Below are 20,114 nucleotides of genomic sequence, written 5' to 3'. Positions count from 1 at the left end.
TTAATTAACACTTTTAATTATCGATGCAATAAACTGGCGTATATACATAATAGTGCAATACAGGAAATAAGGTGAGGGCGATGGCTCTTTTGGGATATTTTGTGCCTTTCCTCTGGGTATGGAGGTTTGCTTGGTTGGGAATACACACACGGGTGGGCGGAAGCAGAGGCAGACCGGGAAGCTGGCTACAAAAAAAAAAAAAAAAAAAAAAAAAAGATGAAATGGTCCCTGATTTTCTATATTAATGACAATAACACCACTGCTCTTTAAGAATACAGCCAGGGAAGGGAGGCCTGCAGAGGGACGGTTTAATCTGAGTGGATTTAAAAAATCGTTGCCTTTGGTATAATTTATGGAAATGAAAAGTGCTTACATTAAACAAATAGTCTGCAAATGTTCTCAGTGATGGGCTCTGCGGCACACGCACTCTTATTTCCAGGTTATGAGTCTCTTAAAAAGAAAATGAATGTTAACTACTTGGATTTTATGTATTTATTGTTCTAATGCTCGCCGATTTTTGTAAAAGCCCTACGGATACAACCTGTCGTGTTAACTGTATCGGAAAGAATATACACATTTTCATATTATTTTTTTCCTGAACCTACTAGTAACCAATCTAAAGCAAACTATTAAGCAGACTTGTGGAGATGGGAGATTGCAGCTCCATTTTTTGTCCTTAGCTGCAAATAGAGGTTTAACTTGCAGTAATTAGGTGAGAACTAGCCAAGCATCTTACTATTATGATGCTTGTTAAAAACGCTTCTTTTCTGCATCTGCATTTGAGTGTGTTCCCCTCCACTCTTAATCTTCTTATGGAAATGAAGGCGAACGGCAGGGAACCTGCAGAGACTTAGAGAATGTCCTTGTTAACTGGAATTTCTCAGCATTGCTAATTAGCAGAGTTTGACGACCACCAGTATTGGGGAAAGCTCTGTTTAGCCACTCACAAACCCTTCCGAGGAAGAGCAGACTAATTTTATTTTGTAATTAAAATCTGAAAAGGCCCCTATTTGACAGTTAGGGCTATGAGAGTTTTATCTCCCCGTGAAATAATTACTGCCTTGATAACTCAATTTTCTGCAAAATGTCAACTGTGAGCTCCAAAAGTTTTAATTTCATTACGTTAAAAAAAAAAATAGGCAAAGACGAAAATGTACAGATAAATTTCCCCTTGCCCCTCTTATGCTGTAGCAGCCCAGCGCTCAAGTTAGTCCGGGAAGTTTTAATGAACTAACTACACCCAGTCTCTGGGGAATTTCAGTCATCACATGGTGGGTTTGCAGGGGTATCCCGAGGAAAACTCGGGGCGATAGAGTCTGGAATGCCCTGGAATAAAGGCCACATTCGGAGTGGGAATGGGCCGGGCGAGCCTTCCCCGGCCCCGGCAGGTCCCGAGCTGCTGCAGGTGCAGGATGCTCTCGGCCGAGGAAGGGTCTGGCACGGGGAGCCGGGGGGACCCTGCGGGCGCTCCAGGGGCTCCCGGGGGCTCGGCGAGTTTGGCGGGGCCGAGCTGGGCTGGGGCCGGGGCCGCTCTGCCTGCGAGGCCCGAGGGCGGCTCTTCGGGGAACCTGGGGGGAGCCGGGGCGCCGCGGCAAGTGTAATCCACTCTGCTTGCGTTTGGGATGTTTTTTATTATTATTTAAAACGGTTTAATCTCCTTTTTGTCCCTCCCTGTCCAGCAAGCAGCCCGATTGTCGCTCTCAGAAGTGGCATTACACGTACAAACCAAGGAGGGGGCGAGCCGCGGCCGGTCCCGCCAGACCCCATTTCGCCCAATAATTTCATTCAAGGGCTCTAAGGACCCTTGAAAGCCGGGGAATACCGAGGGAGCCCCGCGCTGCTCCCGGCCTCTCCTTTCATCCCTCTTCTCCCGAATGGAAGTGCGGGGCGAGCACACGTGCGGCCGGGCGGTCAGCGCACGGCCCGGGCCCGAGCGGGGCTGCGGGAACCGGGAAGGGCTGCGGGGATTGCGGGGCTCCCCCCGGGCCGCCCGCGCCGCAGGTCCCGCTGTGCCCCCGGAGCGGCCCCACGGCCGCCTCCCCTCCCGGCCGCCACCGCACCGGTGCTGCGGGGCTGGGGTGGCAAAAAGAAATAGCCCAAAAGGTTAAGAAAAAAAAATTAAAAAAAAAAAAAAAAAGGTGGGCAGAAACAAACAAAAAAAAAAAAAAAAAAAAAAAAAGAAAAAGGAAAAAAAAAAAAAAAGAAAAAAAAAGAAGCAGCTCCGTTTTTTTTTTTTTTGTTTTTTTCTTTTTCTTTTTTTTTTTTTTTCCAGTGCTGCAAGAAGGGAAATTTAAAGAAAAATTGAAACTCGGATCCTGGAAGGAGTTTAATGTACACACAATAAGCAGCAGAAAAGCCGAATCGCTCACACCACCTCTCGAAGTCGCTTTCAAAAGGCTTCTCAATAAAAGGAGAAGCCGATTGTCCAAACAGGCTTCCATGACTCTTCATAAATAGCCAACATCTTCCTCAAAATGTCCGCGATTTTTGTTCTGCGTCTAAAATCACACTCACGGGATTTCTTACCCAAAGGGAAATATAAGTGAAGCTCGTACTCTTTTTCTTATGTGATCTTTAAAATAAATCAGAAAATCAAGATCAGTGGCGAAGATAAAACTTAGGAATTACTGTACAACGTAACGGGGTGAAATTACAGTTGAATGTTGGCTCTTTAGCAGGAAAGCAACCCCCTCGAGCGGGATCCTTTTTGGCAGTCTATTTAAAGTTATCTTTCCTTCCTAGTTTTATAAGAACAAATGAGTTTTCTTTTCCCATTGTAGTTGAATGAACTCATGTATATTAAACACAAAACCCCTCCTGAAGAACGCTAACTGCTTTGCTTAAACCCACAAAAGCACAAAAATCCAGAATTGAAGGTTTCCAGTTCCTGAATAAGTCCCCTTAACTCTCTCAGGCTCGCAGGAGAGAGACTGGGGACATTCTCTGAAAGTCTTAATGCCTGGAAGGGGCTATCTCAAATGTATTGTCTTTTCCTAAAGTTGAGGCTGCTATTTTATTTCCCTCTTTCCCCTTCACCATCTTTGTGTTGACTTAAGAAAATAATGGTCAAAAAAAAGTGTCTGTTCATGGGATCACACGTGTCGCCCAAATCAAATGAAGTCCTCTTTGGCCCCAGCACAGTTTTGATGGAATTATTCCGGCTCTTCCATTGAATTCACACCGTTTCCCAAAGAAGCTGTGGCAGTTTCAATGGGAACGCCTGAGGCACAGCCTGGGGTGCTTCAAGGTTGCTTCTCTCAGCGCACCTCAAACCCTGGCATCCCGAGGCATGGTTTGAAAAGTACATTAAAAAAAAAGGGCAAAAAAAAGCAAAAAGCAAAAAAAAAAAGCAAAAAAAAAAAAAAAAAAGGCAAAAAAAAAAAAAAAAGCCCTTTCCAGTGATTCTCAGATCACTGACAAGATCGCCCATAATGGAGCCAAGACGGTGACTTTTATCTCGCTGTTCCTCATAGTCCTTAATTTGGAGCTCATTGACAGGACAGACGGTAATGACACTTTCAGAACTGTTATGGTCTGGAGTGACAATCTCTCCATCTCGCCCATGGTTTATTGACACCATGGGCTCATTGTGTCAACTTAGGCTTGTGATTTCAGAATTCTCCGGCGACGGGCTCGTTGGAAAGATTTTAATTCAAATTATAGACTAGCTGTCTATACAGTGAATTCATATTTAGACGGCGCTTAATCGGAGCAGAAAGATGGTGCTATAAATAATAACAACAACACTTGCCATGTGTCTATCCACTGTCCTCCACCCGAAGATCCGAACGAGCCTTTGCGGAGGAGGCCCAGGCGCAGCGCAGAGAGGCGAGGGGGCCTGGGGCTCCTCCAGGAGCAGAGGGGAGCTCGTGGGGAAGTAAAGAGGGAAATAAAATAGAAGCCTCAAGAGAGATGGCGAGAACCTCCCCGCCATCCCCAGCGGCCCTGGCCCCGCAGGTGTGTGCGACAGGCGGGGCAGGAGAAGCGCTTTGGGCACACAGCGATCTGCGTGGGTTTGGCGCGGGGTGCTGTCGGCGGGGTGTCACAGCCCTTTTCCCGTGGAAATCACAGCACAACGGGGCTTCTCCGAACACCCCGCCGGCCCCTGTGGGAGCCCTCCCGGCGGGAGCGGGTGGGTGTGAGGGGAAAGGCCCCGCGGGTGCCCACGGGCTGGGACAGGAGGGGCGATGCTGCGGGTGCTCAGGGCAGCAGGTGCCAGGGACGGGCTCAGGGGGAAGCAAGAAAAGGTGAAGTGCGAAATTGGCCTTTGAGGGTGTTTTTCTGTTTGTTTCCTCAAGTCTCCCCTTCCACCGATCAACAGAGAGATGTAGGAAAAGCCGGCATCCAGAAACAGCCCCTTCCATAAGACATAAATAAACTAAAAATGCACTTTTCTTCCAAGTGGAGATGAACGGGACCGAGCACAGAGCTACCCCCCCCCCCTTGCTGCCAGCTGAGCACAGAGCTGACCCCCCCTTTCTGCCAGCTGTCTGCCAAGCCTGGGACCCGATCCCAGATTTACAGCATTTGCTCCCTTGAGTAACGTCCGCCGAATAAAACCCGGCAACTGAGTTACGAACCGAGCCCAGGAAAAGCGCATTTTGGTTAAACTGATCACTCGGGACCCTTGATTTTATGTGCCAACTCCTGCCCCAGGGAGGGGGCAGTTTATGACCCCTTTACAGCCCCCTCACAACTGCTGTTTCTAACAACTCCTCTCCTGGAACCGGGTTAATCATTCACCTTTCGGCAGGAGTCACTAAATTTTTGTAAAGTGCCTCCTGACGCTAAACCGTGTGTACAAGCGCTCTGTATTTTTTCCGTTTCCTGTGGTAATTGACATATAATGCCTCTGTTTATAACTAGCTTGACAGATCTATACAGATGTATATTTTTGCTTAATTTCGGAGTTATATATACCGAACGCGTGCTAACTAAAGAAACAGTAAAGGAAATCTGGGAATTCCGTTGTGCAGGAAATCTGTGCAGGGCTCTTGCTATTATTTATAGAAAATGCCATGTCTTTATTTTGGGCGCTCTTACTACAGAATTGCCTTATTAGGGAGTCTCGAGCGGAGATCAAACTGAAAGAATGGAGAAAGTATGCTCAGCGCGACAAACAATAATATTTCATAAAAACCTATCCGAATATGATTTCTGAAGTGAAAAGTTTATTGTGAGACCAACAGCCATGGGGTTCATTTAATAGAAGAACTGCGGCGTTATGACTTTCATCCAGGCTGTCAACAGGAGATACAAAATAACCCCAATTTAACAGAAATAATTTGGTTTCCATTAGTCTTTCTCTTTGCACGCAAGACGCATAAACCGTGCTGGGTATTACCGCATCTAGCAAATACCACCGTTAAATGCACTGCACTGAGCTACGTGCATACTATAAAATAAATGGAGAATTCATCTAAAAAGTTGGTGGCAATGCAGCACGTCACATATTTTGGCTAATCGTTTTATATCACCAGGTTTCTTTTAAATCTGTCATCTGCACAGTGAGGAAATAAAATCGCACTCCAGGCATTCACTTAAGATAACGCTTCTTCCTTTTCCAGGAGTTGGGGAGGGGGTGTTTATTTTGGTCTTTTTATTTTCTTTTTCTTTCTTTTTTTTTTTTTTTTTTTTTTTTTTTTTTTTTTTTGAGAGGGATTGAGGTGACTTTATTGCTTCGGGTTTAAACATATGCCATTTGAGAAAATGTTTCCTTAATGAAAAGGAACTGTTCAACGCTGCTTACAAGCAACACCTGTCAACACTGACTTATTTAAGACACGTTGGGAGGAAAACACAAGCACGAGCATCTGAAAGGCTGCCATTTGCTGACAGCACTGGAACACCGAAGTTGGGAACGATGAAAAATTAATCCTGACTTTTTGTGCTTAAGGCTGCCAATAAAGAAGTTGGTCTGCCGGGGATGTCCCGCCGCAGCTCCCCTGCTCTGCCTAGCTGTGGGAGAGCATCACTTATCAGCTTTACGGAAAGCTCTGCTTAGAAAGAAGTCGGTGGCACTTCACTTATTTTCCGCCCACGTTCATATCTCCCGAGAGCAAACGGCGCAAGCTGGACGTGGCTTCCCTGCCTGTAGCTCGTGTGCCGGGCTCTGTGCTCACCTTGCCCGTCCCTGCCTCACCGCGCTCCCTTTAACCCCTGCAGCGGCTCCCAGGCGGTCCCAGGCTGTGTCTCCTCGCCCGCCCGGTCCGGTGCTGCCGGTGCCGCTGCCGGTGCCGCTGCCGGTGCCGCTGCCGCCCCGCGGGCGCGCCCGTCCCGCGGGATCCCCACGGGCACCCCCGGCGCGGCCGACAGGGGGCGCCGCCCCCCGCGCGGAGCGGCCGCGGCAGCGGGGGGAGCCCGGGGAGCCCGGGGAGCCCGGAGCCGAGCGGGGTCGAGTACAGATCTTCAGTCGTCGTGGATAAAAAGAGATTAAAGGCTAAATTCTTTTTCTTTCTTTTTTTTTTTTTTTCTTTCTCTTTTTTTTTTTTTTTTGGTCAATTTTAACCAACTACGGAAATGTAGAGCTTTCATCCTTTGATGTTTCCCAGAAAGAAACTGTTATATCGGTTGTGAAATTACATCGTCTCAGAGCCAGCGAACCAGCCGTGGAGTGCTAAAATAATTTAATTAAAAATAATAATAATATGAGGACCCGAGCTTCCGCAGAGGCACTTAAAAGCTGACACGTGCCCCTCCATCTCCCCTCTCCCTTGAGCTCCCTATGTTTCCTGACTGCCGTTTGATGGGAATAATTAAAAATAAGATAACCCCACGCTAGCTGGGGGCTCGCATCCATCGCTTGCGGCGCGCTGTCCTCGCCCTGCCCCTGCACGGCCGACCCTGCCGTCCAGCCCTGCTCTGCAGGGGCACAAGAGTGCAAAAAAGCAAATCGCTAAATTCATAAATCGAATGTTGGACTTTTACCATATGAACCATAAATAAAATTGTAACCGGCTACCCACTTTCCCCCTAATACAAAACCCCTTCACCTGTATTTAAATAGCACGTCTTTAATTACAGCAGTTGGGGATGTATGAGGCTGAAATGAAATTAGCAGTCATTACCAGTCCTTTAACTCTGTGGTGCTTTTGATCAGCACTAAATTAGCTTTCCAGTCCTAACAAAGGCTCTATAGCAAGTAGTGGGCTGTAAATAAGACAGCTCGACCTGCCCTCAACACCTTTTCTCTTGTCAATCACAGCTCTATCATTCAGCCCAAGATTAACCTTTATCTACCAAATTCTTACCAAGAAAAAAAAAAAAGGGAGGGGGGGCGAAGAGGGGGAAATCCAACCTCAACTTTGCTAACTGTAACTAAAAAGACTTTCCCTTTAAACGCTATTATAATGAGCCAACATGTCAAATTCGGGCCTTTCCGAGCCCCAAGCGCATCAGAAGGCAGCGGCGGGTAGTTAAAAAGGTATTGATGATTTATTATCGGCTCGCCCGGCCGCGGACCCCGCGCAGCCGGAGCCGGGGCCGGGATGCGCCGGCTCCGCCCGCGGTGTGGCCCCGCTTTGGGCGTGCGGGAGCGGCGCGGGCCGGCCCCCCGTGCCGGGATTGGGCCGGGAGCGGCCGCGCAGCGCCGCGGGAGGAGCGCAGCGCAGCGCAGCGCCCACAGGGGGCGGCAGAGAGCGGCGCGCCCGGGAGCCCCCGCCCGCCCGGCGGCCGCTCCGCGCCCCGCGCACCGCCCCGGCCGCGCCCGCGGAGCGCCCGGCCCGGGGCTCCTCCCGGCCCGCGGACCCGCGGAGCATCCCCGCGAGAGGCGCGGGGGCGTCGCGCCTGCCGCCGGTGCGGTGCGCGGGGGGGGCTGCGCGCCTCTCCGCGCCAAAATAGCGCTGGAACGCCCCGGGGCCGCGGGGGAGAGTCCCGGCTCTGCCGCAGCCCGAGCGCTCCCCGCGGGCCGTGAGCTCCGCGGGAGAGGAGCACACAGCGCACAGGCAGCTGCGGACCGGCAGCGCCTCTGCCCAGCGCTTCGCTCGCCATGCGCGGCCGCGCAATTTCAGCCGAGCCCAAACGCGTACGCGAGTCCCCGAGCTTAACGCGGCGGAGCTCGGAGTGGCGGGTCGTAGGTGGGAGCTACATTTCCAGATCGTTTTAAAGGTCACGGGGGAGGAGGGGGAAAAACTGTGAATGTCAAAGTTGTGCTGCAGCTACTTACATGTCGGTGCCAGAGCAGGGTGGTGGCTGCGAGCCGTTTGATTGGCAGCTCAACGCGAGAGTCCGCGCGGGCTCCGGAGTCCGGCGCAGCCCCGGGGGTCTGAGCACTTTTCACCGGACAGAGGCAGTTGGAGGAAGCTCGCACGTCCCCTTCTCTTCTCCTCTCCTCCTCCATCCAGGACAGAGAATGAATCCATTTCGGTTTTTCTTCCCCCGGCTCTCTTTCCGTTTGCCTACACATCCTCCAAGTCCTAGCCCTAGCTCTTAACTGCAGTCCCTGGAACAAGAGGGGAAAAAAATCGTTTATGGCTTTAAAAAAAATCCCAGTGGCTGATTTTGTGTGTGTGTTATAAGAATGCACCCACAACAACAAAAAAGTCACTTCTCTGTCCCCCACCGTACAGCAGAAGAATAATAAAAAAGCTTATATTTTTGCAGTGGGTATTCAAAGATAATTTGATGCCATTGTTTCTGCTACAGATGGTTCTTTTTAATACAATAACACTGCTCTTTGTGCATACTACACACAATAAAAATCGAAAGCGTTCTCCTGAATAACCATTTTGTTCTCGCTTGTATACAGGCCAACAAAAGCTGCCGTGAGGTAATGGGTTCTGTTTATTGAAGCCATAGAATAGAGGTTTGATAAAGATTTTTGTATATGGGGGAAAAAAAATTAAAATAAAGACCTCGCAAGGTCGAGCTGATCTCTGCGTATTTATTACCACTGAAATATTTTATCAATATATTTCTTTGAGTTGCAGCTGCAGGGATCCCTCCTCCCCTCCCCCCCATCCATAATCAGCCCAAACATCTGTTTCTTTGAATTTGGGGAGATCTACAGTCGTTCCCAGACCTAAAAAAATCTAGACTTTGAGAGCGAGTGGGGCTCAGCGGCTCAGCGCGAAGGCAGCGGGCGCTGGGGAGGCGAAGCAGAGCAGCCCCGGCCGTGCCTGTGCGCGCCTATCTTTGTGTGCCCGGCTTTGCAATCTGCTGTCCACGCACACGCATACACAAAGGCGCGAACTGCAGCTGGCAGCCCCGGGATTAGCCCACGGCATTTTCCTGCCCGCGGACGCGCTGCCTGTCCCTGCGCTCCGGCCGCCTCCGCGGCGCGCAGCTCCCGCGCAGCTTCCGCGCAGCGCGGCTCTTGCGCGGCTCTTGCGCCGCGGCGCCGCCCGCAAAGTTCCCGAGCGGCTGCGGAGCCGCCCCGCAAGAGGGGCCGCGGATCTGTCCCGGGCAGCGGCGGGTGCGAGGGTGCTGCGGGCTCCAGCAGAGTTCTGCCGCGCTGCTAACTTTCTGCCAAGTAATGAATAAATTAGCGCCGCTGAAGGGGGAAATAAATGTTGGAGCGAGCCGCCGAGACCCGCAGCGATTTTTGTCGTGGAAATTGTTTCACAGGACAGCAATTCTGCGCCCGAAAGTCGCCCCGTTACCTAGCTTGGGATCTGGTTACGACTGTAGCAACTCGAAGAGAGCCCCAAAGCGGTAGAAAGTGCTTAGACAATAGGGCTCTGCGGGAAAGTTGTTAGTCAGTGACTGTGTTTGTCTACCTTTCTATAGGAATTAATGCCACAGTTCTCTGTGCCTCTGTAGCCTGGACTGACAGTAATCCACCTCTGTGACTTCTGCCCTTTGTGTTTTCACAAAACTCGGCTCACTTGTAGCACGACAACAGCACGGAATAATGACTTTAACCTTCAAACGTTCTTTAATTAGCTTTTTCAGCAAACTAAAAGATGTTCAAATGAGCCCTTTGACAAAAACTGACCTGAGCCTTCAAATTCTACTTTCACTTTTGGGACTAAGACGTTATTGGTTCGCAACTCGTCTGAAGTCATCTAATAAGGGATTATTTAGGAACTATTACCCACACGCCAATTAAAGCCTCTCCGATGAAATTCGGGAGACAAAGATAAGCATCAAAACGGAAAATTAAACTATTTGCACATGGCTTGTTTTTCAACAACCCATTTTGCATCTCAGGATAAACATCTTCTCCGCAGCTCGCTCCGCCGGGGCGGGGAGGGTGCGGGAGCCTCCGCGGGGCGGCCGCGGCCCCAGCAGCTCCGCACGGCTCCGCGCAGGGCGGCGCTGCCGCGGCCGGGGAGCGCTGCCCGCCGGCCCCAGCGCCGACAGGGCGCTCGTACGGAGGGTGGCAGAGCTCGTCCCCGGCCGCTGAGTTCAGGCAACCTCCCGTCGTTTTGCAGTAGCCTTTACATGCTCAGGAGGCGGGGGGGGGGGAAGTGGCATAAAAGAGCCAAGCGTGTCAAAGTTCAGGAAATCGTGCAAGAACTTTTTTTAGGATTCTCCAAGAAAGTACCGCTTCTCCTGAAGGACTACTTTATTTCTTAGAGCAGGGAAGGAAATAGATTAGTAGGAAATGCATATTTTGAACCTACGGTGGTTCTTTTGGGATAAATGGGAACCAGGCTCTGAATAGTTTAATACTGACTTATCAATGAAAGATGATTTTTTTTTTTCTTTCCAGAGAGAACAGCCCGATGGCTCAGAAATCTTATGTTGCTCTTAAGCGCTGTATACAAATTTTGGTAGAGTTTCCAAGCAAATTACAGCAGCATCCTACGGCAAGCTGACAAAGAGATTCCAGGAATGCCACGCATCTAGGAGGGAAATACGAATCCCTCTCTTTAGCCTGAAGCACGAAATTGGCTTAAAGCTCATTTTGCAGATAACCAGAAACGAAATCACCCGTGTGTGGACCGGGTAGCTACAACTTTATAACGCTTTGCAGCAATTTCTAAGACTTTCTGGAGGGAAAGAAAAACAAACAAACAACAGTAAAAAAAGTGATCCGCATATTGGAAGGGCTCTGAGAGAAATTCGCATATCCACATGCATTTTCGCCCTTGGTCTGAGAAGGGCTGGGCTCCCACACGAACATTGGTACCTTTAAGTCTCTATGCCGAGACCGATCCCACGGGCTGGGAAAATGAGCGTCCTAGATTTTGACTTTCACAATTCATTTTAGGCTTGGGGAAATAACCCCCAGCAAAAGAAAACACCCAAACCCAGATCACCTGCATCCAGGTGCATAGTTAAATTACTCCAAATTGGCTATATATAGATTTATCTCTAGGCTGCATATTCCAACAGACCAGTAAGGTGTTTGCCAGACACGGTCTCCCGTAGAGGGGCCGAGTCCCTGACCCAACACTGTGTCCAGAAAGAAAAATAATTTCAGAATTTTGGAGTTCCAACACAGGACAAAGCACCGAAGCTGTTTCAAAGCAGAGTGGGAAGAGAGGCTGCTGCTGGTATTTCTCACCCCAGCCAATGTTTCTGCCCCTGCCGTGGCCGCAGTGCCCCCGCTCAGCCCCAGCCCGTGCAAGGCTCCCCGCGCCGGGGCTCCCGGGTTAATCTTCCCCGGAGGAGCTGAGGGTCACACCACACGGGACGAGCCCTTCTTTCGCATCCCGGCTCGCTGCCAAGAGGGTTAAAGTTTAACACCGGCGGGCTGCCCGGGGGCCGAGCCCCGCGGCAGAGCCCACGGGAGCGGAGCGCGGATCCCCCGCGCCCCCGGCAGCGCTCGCTCGGCGCCGCCACCCCGCGTGTCCTGGGGACGCCTTTCCTGAAGGAAAGGCGCTTCCCAATCTGTTCCCACAAGTTCTCAGCCTCTCGTTTCACTTTAGCAACGTTCAAGCTTTACTAAGCGAAGAGCTGCGGGCGGCAGCCGGGGTGTGGTGCCCGAGCGGGCCCCAGGGATGCGCGCCCGGCAAGGCTGGGCACGCTCTGCGGCCCCAGCGGAGCGCTCGGGACACGCCGGGAGCCGCAGCTGGGCTGCTGCCCCCAGCCCGCAGGGACAGGAAGGGAGAAAATCCATTTACCCAAAAGCAAGGAGGCTGTAGCGCACAAGAGTGGCTCTCGAGGAGCAGAAGGTTTGCGGGGCTGGCAGGCCTTTTGCTGCACGGAAATCTATGGAAGAACTTTGTATGCACCACCTAAAATTACAGAGTTTTCTTCTGCGTAGCTTTTCTTTTTTTCATTTTTTTTTTTTCATGAAAGAGCCTGCTCATTTATTACCTCAACACTTATTGTAATAATTTTGCTATGGGTAGTTGTGGTGCTAAATATGGCTTTAGTCAAAGATGAACACTTGGTATAAGATAAATTTGTCCTAGGAAGAAGAGCAGAAAGTACAGCACCAGCAATATTCTGTATTTTGTTCAAATATCTCTTGGACTTGATACTTTAATACATTCAACTCCTTGGATGTCAATTTTCTTTGGAACTAGACATGCTTTTACATAGTAAAAGTTAATTATCAAAGAAGTGACACTTGTTTGCAATAAGTTCCTGTGTATATTATGTCTACATTACAAATATTTATTGATTCTGAATGTGTTGTGGCAAATGAAATGAAAATAAACATACAATGAGCATCCATGTGCACACAATATAGACACACTTTGCCCTGCACACCTCGTGCCCGTGCACATGCTGTACATTGTACGTATGATAAAATACAATCTGGGCCTGGTGTGTAATGCTGCACATTTATAGGAGCCAGGAACTCCCTTCACACACACTTCCACATGTTCACATGACATTTGCATGTGCTCTTTACATCTTAAACACTGTGGGAAACAATTTTGAATACTGAACTTTGACTATATTACCGTGGAGTAAAGTGACAATTCACTAGCTGCAAGGAAGTTCATTTCACAAAAGTTACATTTTCATTGCATCCCTACTGCTGCTGTGAGCACACTGCAGCTGGAAAGGTGAGCTCCAATCTTGGCAGGAGGACCTCAGGGAAGTCCAGAGAGCTCTTCACTTGGAATATTTTGATTGGCACTTTTTTCATCATCATTCATTTAAGATATAAGGAATGAATTTGGGGAAGTTAATTTCTTTCTCTGTGCTTTCAATAAAGTTTTAAGTAGCCCTTGAAACTCTTTCGACAGTAACATCTGCTGATCCCCATAACCTGAAGTTTCTTACTGACTTTATAAGGTAAATTCAGTTTATTTGGAAACACCCACACTTAGTTAGACTCTCACAATATTTGCCTGCTGTTATTTTAATTTTTTCTCCAAGATCTGCTTTCACTGCAACCACCACAGAACTCAGGTCAATCAGGGTCCATAATGGGCCACAACAAATGGTACTCAACCCTTCTTCCTCTGAACAACACAGGCCCTAGGCAGGAATCCCTGCTCAGAATTCGAAACCCTCTACAGTATTACAGTAGCAATTCCAAGGTTCCTGACAGGTCAAGAAATCCAGGTTATTTGAAAGAACATTAATAAATGAGAATATGCAGAAATGAGGAATATAGTTATTTGGAGCAGGAAAAGGGCAAAACCCTCATACTGCAGCTGGCACTGAATTAAAAAGTATACAGAGGATTAGATATCAACCACTTCTATCAAATGCGAGGCCCAGGAACCTAGGGGGAGTGAAGTGTGTAAGAACAGATGCTTAGAAGGTAAAACACCCCAATTAACCTCATTATCTGTTACAAAACTGTACTATTAATATTCTGTGTTTTTTCAAATCACTGTTGTTGTTGTAGAAGAGAATCTGTTGACTAGCATGTGTTTTGCTGTAGTCTCCCAAATCAGCACTGCCCTTCTTAAGGTCAGGGGAATGTATCTTAAAACATTAATATATTTAAAAAATATGTATTGTCATTTTAATAGGCACTGTGGATAGTTTAATTTGTATCTGTATTAAATTAAACATATGGTGAACAGGGTATAATAGATTTTCTATAATTTAGCTGCCAATGTGGCAACAGAAGCCAGTTACTCTCACCAGCAGACTTGTCAGTGGTTTGTTTACTAGCTTATTTGAATTAAAATAAAGCTTCGCTTCTGCTGACTGCACATCATTATCTATGAGACCATAATCCTGCTAGCAAATCCTATATCTTCCAGAACTGGCTCTTTTGTTTGGGATTACTGAGAGCTTAGCCTATAACAAAGAGGAATAAGGCATCCCTCTCATCCTCGTAATTAAGTGTGGGGAGTAATTTAGAAACAAACCCAGAAAGATGTACAATTTGGAGTTCTGCTTCTATACAGGATTGGGGAACAGAAGACAAACACTGATTATGTTAGCACAATATTTAAACTATTAAAATACTGTACAACAGGAATTCAGCTTTTAAAAAGAAATGGCAACTATCAATAAAGCGTTGTTTTACTCTAGAGACATTTTTTACCTGTCTGAAGGTATGCTGGCAAATTTGGGTGGAGCTTGAGATGACAATTTTAAATGTTTTTCTACATGCATACATTATCTATATATCACTTTTATAAGATCTTTCTTTTTAATTTAAAGAGCATAATTTAATGTATGAGCCTTTCTTTTTTAAAGTGCCCCTTGAATGTTTTAACTATTTCTGAGCAAAAATATTCTCTAGGAATAGGAATATCTCTGGCAGCTGAACATTCTTGTTTGAGTTCTCTATTTTGATACCACCAAGATTCATATTTTCCTTTGGGAAAACAAGTAGCTTGAAGTCACTACCATTTTACAACCACATTAGAAATGACCATAATATTCATCAAGAAAATAAAAAATATTTTAACATAGGTATTTTGAAGTCACTCTAAATTATAGCAGCAATCTTTTGACTCTGGTGCTCAAGCTGTATTCATGTCATCCAAATCTGTATCTTCTCAAAACAAGAGTTATGCTATATACAACTAATAGAAATTAATAACTAGGTCACAAAAATTAGAAGCCTTGGGAGTGTACAGATACACAATATTTATTTGCAGAGGGCTAATAAGGACAGGGGTTGATTTATAAAAGTCTTCGACATTAATTGTCACAGATGGGAATTCTGAGAACCTCTGTGAAACCAAATGAGGCCCTAGTGAATTATAAAGCAGGTCCTTAGACTTTAAAAACATTTAGGCAAAGTGACAGTTCAGAACATCTGTTAGCCTTCTGTCTGAGTATAAACTGGATGTCATGGAGTGCACAGCTGTAGGCATTTTCTGCCTCTTTTTGCCAACATCTGTCACAGCATTACAGTAATATAGGTAATTATCAACACCTCATATAAACTGTTTGCTATTTTAATTTCTGAATAAGTAAAATTAGCATTATACCCTTTTGCAAAAAAAAAAAAAAAAAAAATCATCCATCCAGGGAAGAATTCACATTCCCTTTTAAAGCTGAATGACAGATCTCACATTTTAGGAGAGCTGAAATTCAGACAAAAATCTCTACTACAAATAAGGTCCTTAGGATAACATAAAAGACTTAGGTGAGAACAAGTTTAAATATTCTCCTTTTCTCTCTCTGTCTCTTAAAAAAAGACATCTAAGTCTCATCTGTCATAAGCAAAGAAGATCAGTAGCAAGGAAAGATAGGAAACCGTTAATCATCTATGTTTTTTTCCATGCACAAGCAGCTGTCAAATGATGTATGTTTTACCACAGCAACAAAGCCAAGGGCTCATCAGCACCAAGCAGCTTTGCTGTCAGCTGGTCATCCTTTTTCAGCAGTGAGAAAGTGAGAGATCACCTTGGAGCAGAGCACAGGAGCTCCGTCTCACCAGGGGAGGCTGAAGTGAGCAGGGAAAGAGGGAAAGGACCCACAGCACCTCCAGAAGCAGAGGCACGTGCCAGGGGTGCCCTGAAACCAAGCAGGAAGGGGTGCACAGGAAGAGATGCTCCAAACAAAGAGATCTCCAAGCCAACTTCTCAAGACCACGTTCAGTTACCCCATGGAGAGACAGAAACCACTGCCCAGTCCTGAGGATGATCTACGTGAGTGTGGGAGCACAGAGAAGGTTGCAAAAAGTGACCAGGTACTTTGGGTTCCTTTTGGTTTGAGTTTTGGAGGTCCAGGTGATACACTTTGTAAGAGCATGACTGGCAGAAGGCAGTTTCTTATCATTTGTGATAATCAGGCTCCTGTGAGATGTTTCTAGCTGAAGACCAAGATCATCAGCCTTTGATAACAGTGTCTGACTTGGTGGTTGTCTTAATGAAAGTGATTTTGTGAGTGCCTTTTGCTGTCTTTTAGAGCACAGGATAAAAAAAAAAAGGTAGAACAACAAAGCAACTGTCTAACAACAGCAGTGGCAACATGTCAGCCTGAACCTGCAAGTATGAACCTGGTGATAGAAAATAATCACGTGGCAATGAGTTTCACAAAATTTCATGGAAGCAATGATCATCCCCAGCTCACACTCATTTTGCTTTCACCACAAAAAGAATAGCACCTCTGCTAGAAGTTAATGTTCCAACATGGAAAACCTGAAAAAGTGCCGTTAGCTCCTTTTATAAAGGAGGCATATGGAACAAAGTGATCACCAATATGCTATTTTTAGTGCCCGAACTACAGTCCAAAATATAATACCCAATTACTTGATATAGTGCTCTATACACTGTCTGAACAACAATAGTGGAGTGAGAAGCAAGAGAAAGCACCAGAATATGGTTTTGAAGTAATTCAGATTTCATGTATTTTATTTTCTTCTAAAAATAAAGGCTTTGAAAAGAGGTGCAGTGTTGTCCAGGCTGAAGGAGGGGTGGGGGGAAGAGAAGAGCTGAAAGGGAGATGAGAGTACATGGAAGTTGAGAAAGAGAGAGACCTTGACTAGAGGAAAGGACAGCCAGGGCACAGATAGCCAGAAATCTGGAGAAAAGAAAGATAAAATGCACCTGGGGTGCACAGTCAGTCAGAGGAAGCCATGCACACAGCTGTACATTGAGCCTATAGGAAAGACCTCAGCTCACCACAAGCCATCCAGCTGGGGACAATCCAGGATTTTACCAGTTCTACCATTTCCCCTAATTTCCACTCTGCTGGACTGTGAGCTGTGGTGGCTGAGCTGCAGATGAACATATTTTTGTACAGTCTCTGCTAGCAGTGCAGTAATTGTACTGAGCACACAGAGGACAACTCTGTGCCAGTATGGTTTGTGGCTGATCCAGCAGCTTTGGAAGGAGATGCACACATCCCTTACTGTCCATCATTCTTATTTCCCCCTTCTCTGTCTCTTACTGCCTGCTCAGCATTTATTACATGCCTCCTCCTATTTTCTTCTTGTGCACAGTCAAAATTATCTGAAACTGTGGATCTGTTCTATATAGTCTGAGGTCCACCACTCTAACAAGGACAATTCAGTGGTGAGGACTGCTTCCACTGTGGTCTTAAACCACTTATGAGATATTTGTGGGCTGAGACTATTTCTTTCAAGAGCTCCATCCCTCCACTGAACAATTACTGCTCTGGCTTTTCTTCCCAACTGTATCACTGCATCCAGGTGGATGCCAGGCAGGTTTTACCAAATTATAAGGTGCAGGATAAACATTTTCCTTCTACTTTTGGTTTCAGTGTTAAGATTCTCAAACATTTATTTTAACACTTGCAAATAAAGCTATCTTACATATTCCCATCATCCTGCTCCCTAAATGCACTGTTCAAATGTCAAAGAGTATGTGAGCTATTGCAGATCACATAATAGATGTCTACACATTCACTATTCTAGTAATATTTATTATTGAAACAGACTGTTTTGTAAAGAGCTTTGAGATACCTAGGCCATAAAAAGTGTGATATAAAACAAAATGCTATTCAGTTCAATAGATGTCTGATAAGAAAAGAACCCTAAAATTTGAACAGTTCCTCCTCCCCTTAATCAGCCTTAACAATGGTACCCTAGTCTTGGTGCTCCTGCACACAGCAATATCTGTCTTTTAAAGAGAGGAATAGGAACGTGCACTAAAAGAGAGTGCTCATTGGTAGAACATTGTTAGGTGCTTTATAATTGATAGTTTTCAGCATCAGCACAAAGGTGAGGGCTTTAGCCTTGAATACTACTCACTAACAATATACCCACATACAGAAAACTAGTGCTAAATGTATTTATTAAAATAAATGCTTTAAAATAGTCTGCTTTTCATACAAAGTAATTATCTTACACTATGTGTAAAAGGTACTTTTGTAATCAATGGCATACAACCAGCTTCAGATACAACCACACACACATCCCATTACACACAGTGATGCTCATCAGTTTGCATGGGACTGAATCATTTCATTATGTTCTGTAGCTTAATTCTTCAATTCCTGTAGCTTCAGCTGGAATTCATCCAGATCAGCCCTGTTTTCTAAGATTAAATCAAAATACTTCAAGGCCACAACTAACAAATAGCACAATCAGCTCTAAACATAGAATAAGGTATTTCATACTTTTTAGAGGCTCATAGTTCCTGTTATAATAGTGCCAAAGCAACAGGATTTTTTTTCCTTTTTTTTTTTTTTTTTTTCTTTTTGGCACTTCTAACTTATTAATTACCAAAGGACAAGAGAAATATTTTGTGTGTATGAGTGAATTTTGTAGCAGTCAAAATAGACAGTAGCAGCCAGCTGGAGCATTTTAAATGCTCTAAATTTTCACAAGTCCTGCCTAAGAAGATAACCACTAACAAGCTAATGTATTAATTTGCTTTTAAAAAATTCATTGGCTGTTCCAGCACAGTCAAGCAATAAAAGAAAAGGTAAAAACCAGGAAAAAAAAATATAGTAACAGGTCATGGTTTTTTCTACTGAACTGGACAAAAATAATTTCACTAGTAGAATCAGATGAGTAATCATAAGGGTAAAATATTTTAATTACTAAAAATGTTTAGTTTAATTTGGTTATCTCTATAATCCTATCATCTCTTCTAATTAATTAATTTGCAACTATTTGGATGACCATCAATTTATTCATAAAAAATATTTGAGTATTGCAGGTTATGCAAATTCTGTTGCTAATTAGTTAATGGCTACACTCACCCTGTCAGTGCCTGATGATCAGATACTTGTGCTTATAATTCTTAGGCCTACAAACATTTTTTCATACAATGCACCAGAATATTTCTGTACTTGCACAGAGTGGACAGCACTGATCTTGAGTGGCTTTTTCCCCCCAGGATCAGTGTTTCCATGGCGAGTCCTGTGGGGATCTATCTTGTCTTTTCTTCTCCACAGTAGGCATTTAGGGATAATAAAATAGTTAGTGAAGAGGTATGTTCTCTGCTATTTTCAATAAGCTGATGACAGTCAACATTACAATCCAGACCCTCAAAGGCACTGGGAAATCAAAGAGCCTTAGGCTCCTCAATACATTCATCCACACGAGCCTACATCTCTCAAGTATCTGATTTATCCTTTTAAATGTTCCACCTTGTGGGGACAGGGACACAGAGCAGAGTTAAATGACCAAAGATCTCTGGATAAGATTGAAATAATGCTGGCTGATCATCAAATGAGAGTGACACGACTTCTCTACCTTTGATTTTATCCTTCCTTTGTAATGCCCATGGACAATGTGGAGCTGTTGTTGGCCCTCACTGCTGCTGGGTGCACAGTGACAATGTCCAGGACACTGCTTAGCATCCATGGAAGCAAAAAGGAACTCTGCTGCTAATTCTAATTTTTAATTGAGATTCCCTTAAATACTTGAGGCAGCACTACCCAGGTAGTGATAAAAGCTAAACTAGAAACCCAGAATCCTGTAGACTAATTTAGTCCTGTTATTATACGATCCCAGGATCCTGTCCAGCCTAATATTTATAAATAGTTCCACTAGAAAAAAAAATCACTGATGAACTTCAGCCCATTGGTAACTGCTGGACTGCAGCCTTGGTGAGTCAATTCATTTTCTTAGTACTGCTCCTCCAGTGCCAAATGCTTGAAATTTGTCTTTTTGTGTTCTTTTTCTACATTTACTCATACTAAATATCATGATATCATTTAAGATGCTCCAATTATGGAAAAAAAATAATCCAAGTGAAAAGTCCTTTGCAATACACATCATCTCCTCATCCTATGGCCATTAAAATGTTCAATTTTCAGAGTACCAAGCATAATTTTCTTTTCCTCACACTCTTTTTTCTGGTATCTTGTTATATTTCCATTAGAACTCTGGAAAAGGATGTACTTCAGTGGATGATAACCAAGATTATAATATT

The 20,114-nt window shown here is 45.6% G+C and overlaps 1 long non-coding RNA gene across 4 annotated transcripts in view; it reads right to left on the bottom strand.

Annotated features, from left to right (window-relative positions):
* LOC131087745 (uncharacterized) overlaps positions 1 to 20,114 on the bottom strand; it is a 258,869-nt gene that overhangs the window by 39,008 nt on the left and 199,747 nt on the right. For all 4 annotated transcript variants that reach the window (XR_009114909.1, XR_009114912.1, XR_009114913.1 and 1 more), the window contains one exon: positions 8,165 to 8,440. This is a non-coding gene — a long non-coding RNA (uncharacterized LOC131087745). The remainder of the gene's footprint in view (positions 1 to 8,164; positions 8,441 to 20,114) is intronic.

Source organism: Melospiza georgiana, chromosome 10 (genome assembly GCF_028018845.1).
Source record: "Melospiza georgiana isolate bMelGeo1 chromosome 10, bMelGeo1.pri, whole genome shotgun sequence".
Taxonomy (NCBI): Eukaryota; Metazoa; Chordata; class Aves; order Passeriformes; family Passerellidae; genus Melospiza; species Melospiza georgiana.
This window is presented reverse-complemented; position numbering and strand designations above follow the sequence as displayed.